At 30.3% G+C, this 6,303-nt stretch overlaps 1 non-coding gene across 1 annotated transcript; it reads left to right on the top strand.

Moving 5' to 3' along the window:
* The first annotated feature begins 263 nt into the window (after positions 1-263).
* MIR172E (microRNA MIR172e) lies at positions 264-387 on the top strand. The gene has a single exon (NR_130403.1). It is a non-coding gene; the product is annotated as a microRNA MIR172e (primary transcript).
* The last annotated feature ends 5,916 nt before the right edge of the window (positions 388-6,303 follow it).

The following is a 6,303-nucleotide window of genomic DNA, read 5'->3' as shown; positions in this document are numbered from 1 at the left end:
CTTATTTCAATTCCATTTTCTCCAAAACCCTTTAGAGATATATACATATATTTTCCTCCTTTATATTTTACTTAAAGATTCGTTTTTTATGCTATTAGCTATTCTGTTATATTCTTCTTTTCCAAACAGGAACAATCGATTTACAAATCTCATTAATCACAGAATTTAGTGAGTGATACATAGTTATTTTCGCTTCACTTCCCTCCTTCGATTGGTCAAATAGTGTCTTTGATTTGACACATGTACAGTTGTTATTTGCAGCTGCAACATCATCAAGATTCACATAAAATAGAAATAATGTGGAGTAGAAAAAAAAATAAAGTTGCTTCTAAATTATGTCTCCATATTATTATTTTTTTGAAAATGAGAATCTTGATGATGCTGCATCGGCAAATTATGACTTTTTTATCCTCTAAGAAAATAGTGAATTAAAGGAATTCAGGATGATCTTGACTTTACTATTTATTTTGGTAAGTATTCAAAATTGGACTTTGATTTTATGCACTTATAGTTTTAGTTTATGCTTTGATTAATATCACAAAGTATTCTGTTTTTTTTTTTTCAATTTGATTAATAACAGAAGCTGCATATAGTTGAAATTATAGGTGAAAGGTATGAATTTTGACTATTTTCTTTGACTATTGACTCATCAATATTTGAATTTTATGGATTAAGACGATAACTTCAAGTGTTAATAGCTTAGATAGTTCAAGGTTATAAGCTGAGTAGCTCAGAACTATTATAACTCTTTGAAAATCTTCAATAAATGACGTGGGATAAATATAATACTTTTTTTATACATGTGAATAAAAGGTGTGCATATGCACCAGTTGAGGAGGTGTGAGAGGTTAGCTGTAACGAGAAATAGTAGAGATAAAGGTACGTTGAAGAAGAACTGGGGGCGGTGATTAGACATGATATGGCATAACTTCAACTTACTTAGGACATGATCTTAGATAGAAAGGTGTAACGGTTAAAAATTAGGGTAGAAAGTTAATAAATAGGAGAGTGTAGATTGTCGTATTTTCGATGGAAGAGGCAAGGGGCTAGCCCCATCTCTTCGTAGCCTTATTAGTGGTATGTACGTAGTGTTTATTAATCATGTAGTTTCTTATTCTTCATGGTGTTTATAACTTTGCTTTGATTCTTTTGAGTTGACGGTCTATCAAAAACAGTCTTAATTTTTACCGTCAAATGGCAAGAGTAACACTTGTTTATTTAACTGATCGCACGTCATGATCAGAAGCAGAAAAAATAATGAAGATTAATAATGATCATCATTAATTTTGTTTATCTAATTAGTCTCATAATCTATTGTTTTAGTCAAACTATCACAATTATTATATGTGGAATCCTCTTGACTTTTCCCTCAGAACATATTTGGTTACGAATCTAGCCACGATGGAGGACCCAATTGATCGATATACTGTCAAATTTCATTTGAGATCCTGATTAAAGGAATGAGTATGTACACTAAAGATGCCTATTTATAAAGGATGATATGAGTTATGTTATTTTCTTTTAATAGCACGGAATCTCTCATTTCTATTTTTCTTTTGTTCTTTAATTAGCTTGTAAGTTCTTTTATGATCAATACAAATATTAGTTTGTTACATATCTCGTTTCAAATCACAACTCTTTTGATTGGTTTTCCATTTGGGGCTTAGTGTTCAGTGTTTGTACAAGAGATCTTATCCATCCCACGATGTTTCATATCACAAATTGTAATAATAGAAAGAGTCAAACAATTGAAGAAAATTTTAGTAGTTTGTAAATTATACAACAATGTTTTTTTTCTATTTGTTTCTTGAAATAGGATAAGCACCAAAGAAAAAAAAAGAATATTGCCAGAATATATATACATACGCAGTCTAGAGATAAATTGCACAAAGTTTATGGACAAATTTGATCTTTTACCCTTCAACTTATATTCTCGTTTTGGGTTATACTGTATTATTTTTAGGAAAGAAGGACAAATATATCCCCGAACTATCGTAAATGGTATGCAAATACCCTTCGTCATACTTTTGGGATATTGGTGCTCCTGTCGTCCAAAAACTAAAGCATATATACCCTTTATACTAACGGACATACACGTGTCATAATCTTATCCATCGACCCGACATTTATTAAATATCGGATTAATGGTTAAGATTGCGCCATGTGTCCCTATTTAGATTTCTGTTAGAGTGAAGGGCATATATGCTCTAGTTTTTGGACGGAAGGGGCACCAATGTCCCAAAAGTATGACGGAGGATAGCTGCATACTATTTACGATAGTTCAGGGGTATATTTGTTCTTTTAATCATTTTGTATGCGAAACACGCTCATGTCTGATCTTATTAATTTAGATTCACATTACATTAAACGCTTCCTACTAAGAATTTCTTAATTCAAAGAACTTGAATTCTCCTTACTATAATTTTTTTTACTCAAGTTACTCAAACTCAAAATATCTGATCATAAATGATGATGAAATCTCATCTATCTTATCACAGCGCAGATGACTTATGAACCCTAGTTCATAAAAGTCCCTTTTTGTTAGGGCATATTTTTATCTTAATAGTCAAATTCTTTTCATGTAATAAGTCAGAAGAATCTTTGTGGGATAAGTTTTTTTTTTAAAATAATAATTTTCTGTTTTATCTGTAAAATGAGAAAAGTGAATTTTCTTACGTAAACCATTTGAAAATGGGGAACAATCCGTACAATATATGATGTGGAATACCATTTTCCTTTTAAAGGCTTTTTTTCTTTTTTCTTTTGGCTTTATAAAAGTGATTTCTGATGTGGAAATTAATTTGGAATAAATTTTCACTAAAATTAAAGATAATTTATGACCACTTTTTGATAATGAAAAATTTTCCACGTAAGTTTGAGGGACCAAAGATCGTATTTTTGTTAATCGAACATGTAATATATGTATAATTCCATCATTTCAAGTATGTATAATCGGGTTTGATATTTCGTTGTTGTGCACCTTTCTACTTAATATTATTTTATATCGAGTTAATTATGACTATATGAGATGAACATTTGTTTAATGAAAAATGATTTTTTCCTTTGGTATAATAGTTGGACATCCAATTACTATAAGTGATCATATATTTAGGTGCATGCACCTCATTGGTTGTGGAACGATGCAAGCTAATATAACTCCAATCACAATCAGATAAATACTTATTTATATCGAGTGTTCACATCAAACTAATGTGACTTGACTTACTGTAGTTAAGTTAGTTAATGTAGTAAATAATACATGTTGTTTAATCATTAGTAATTAAGTAATAGTTATATATAAATATACACGTGATATTCACTCATTAATTTGATGTAAACGTCCTATAAATCCTCTTGGGACAACTCAAGAATAATTATTCCAATAAATGAGCAGAAGTGTACGTAGGTTTATTAGACTCTATAATCGATCTTTTATGTTATGCTATGTTATATTATACGTTATTTATAATAAAACTTTGCTATATCAATAAAAAAAAATAGTAAAAAATATGATGTCATTAGAGGGATTTGAATGTATCTACTTGTACTAAAGGACTATTGATTCCATTGAAGTGATATATGCTCATAATAACTAGCACTATCATTTTTTTATGTTTGCAAATTCAATTTTATAAATATATTTTTAAACTAGTTCAAGATCTTTAATAAATTTGAAGGAAAACTTTTTGCAAATGGTATGTCAAATCATGTCAATTCAATATGAATCAAACACAACAAAGTGTTGCAAGATTCTCTCTTTTTCCTTTTTTTTTTTCTTTTTTGGATAAATGTCCCCATTCCTATCATTTACCTTATTTTCCAATATTTATTTGACCTTTTTTTTTGTATTTTTTTTAAAAGAAAAAACTAGCATAAATTCTCTATTTGGACCCCCACAACCAATTTTTGAGGTGGAACATCGTCACAAAGCAAGACAGACTCATGATACTTTGTCAGTTGTGATTTGACTCAGCAATAATATCTCGTCAATATCTGTTATATCTGATGTAAAGTCGATGTATAAACTACTTATTGTGATTTGACTCAACAACACTATCGTACTAGAAAATATTTTTGCTCCCTTATTATAGAGGTGGAGTATTTAACACCATCCATTTCGTAGTATTTATTGATCATTGCTTATCCTCTTCTTCTTTTTTGCAGCTAAGATCTTCAACTTTAATTTAACATATACATATATAATATACTTGTGTGAATCAATTACCTTGGGAAAGTAGATTAAGCATATTAATTAGAATAAAGTAATCATCTAAGCATCTTAGCTACAAAGTAATCCCTTTAATTAATTGTTTTATTAGTTTAATTAGTAGGTTAAGTAAGCCTTTTTCGAAATTGGAGATCTAATCTAATTCCAAAGTCTTATCTTTGAAGTGGTTATCCACTAGTTAATGTCGTTAGCTATATTCTTTGCAACTTGCAATCACAAGAAACGCGGGATAAAATAATTTCACATTATATTCCGAGATTGTTATCCTTATCCTCACCCCACATATGAAACGATCCCTAAAATATTAACAGTAAAATAATAATAATAATAATAATAATAATAATATTACCATCGGAGTAGTAACATAGTAGTAAGTACTTCTTCATCTTTAACTAAGGTTCTTGGGTTCGAGCTCTATGTGTACTTTATTTTTAACGTGGGACTTTCTGATATAAATTCAAATTTAAATGAGGTATAATACAAATTTTGAACATTGTGTGGATATATATTAGTAATATAGACACTTGGTTATATAAGATTTTTTCAAATAGAACTTTGGTCTCTTAATAGTAGGGTTTGTTACTACATAGATACCGAACATTAGGAGAGCTATGCTTGAATGTTAAAATTGACGATTGTCTCTTTTTGGACAATTATTTATTAAATAAACAACTTGTTATTATTTTTGTGCAACATATGAACTTTTTGGACTACGATCTAAAAATCTCTTTTGAGCAAACTGATAATTGTATGATAAAATGTTATATGACAGTCTAATATTTTGTTTGTGAGCGTACGAAATATATGAGCAAATATTAGGCTCGAGTCTAATGTTAGAGGCCAAACGATGCATATTGAATTTGGGCTACATGTTTTTATGGGCCTACAGTTGGACAATTCCAGAGGCCCAATTAGTTGCAACACTGAACACTCAACAAAACAATTAGAGGCCCAAGTTTTGAAAGTTCAAATTTCTCAATGTTTTTCATATCAATCCCATATTATGTATATTTCTCGATACACTAAACTCCCGTTATATGAGGGAGTCCACCGTAATCATATGTCCGGTTACCAAATTATAAGCCTCGTATTTGCATATCATCAAGGATTGTGATGGAATGAATATAATCTTTTCGTTTTTAGGTTGCAAATTCGAGTCTAGAAAATTGAAAGAATCATAGAAGTTCTTCCATCGTGCGAATTCAAATTAGTCGAATTTCAAAAAGGATTTACATGTTATTTTGGCTACTTGATTAAAAGTACTGTCAAAATCACAACAGTGAAACCTTGTTGAAATCACTCAACATCAAAGGGAGCTTTGGATACAAGCAGTTATCATCAGTGATGAAGAAGAAAAGAACTGTTCATGTAAAATGCAAAGCTTAGCTTTGGATGTATTGATCTAATGAGTATTTATACAAGAAATGTAAAACTAATGCTCTGTAACAAACTAACTGAAAGGAATCTTCTAACTAACTACCAGCTGTACTATACAACACTATTAACTACCAGCTGTACTATACAACACTATTAACTACCAGCTGTACTATACAACACTATTAACTACCAGCTGTACTATACAACACTATTAACTACCAGCTGTACTATACAACACTATTAACTACCAGCTGTACTATACAACACTATTAACTACCAGCTGTACTATACAACACTATTAACTACCAGCTGTACTATACAACACTATTAACTACCAGCTGTACTATACAACACTATTAACTACCAGCTGTACTATACAACACTATTAACTACCAGCTGTACTATACAACACTATTAACTACCAGCTGTACTATACAACACTATTAACTACCAGCTGTACTATACAACACTATTAACTACCAGCTGTACTATACAACACTATTAACTACCAGCTGTACTATACAACACTATTAACTACCAGCTGTACTATACAACACTATTAACTACCAGCTGTACTATACAACACTATTAACTACCAGCTGTACTATACAACACTATTAACTACCAGCTGTACTATACAACACTATTAACTACCAGCTGTACTATACAACACTATTAACTACCAGCTGTACTATACA

Source organism: Solanum tuberosum, unplaced genomic scaffold, assembly GCF_000226075.1.
Source record: "Solanum tuberosum cultivar DM 1-3 516 R44 unplaced genomic scaffold, SolTub_3.0 scf00365, whole genome shotgun sequence".
Taxonomy (NCBI): Eukaryota; Viridiplantae; Streptophyta; class Magnoliopsida; order Solanales; family Solanaceae; genus Solanum; species Solanum tuberosum.
Note: the sequence above shows the minus strand (reverse complement) of the source record. Positions and strands in the feature narration are given on the sequence as shown.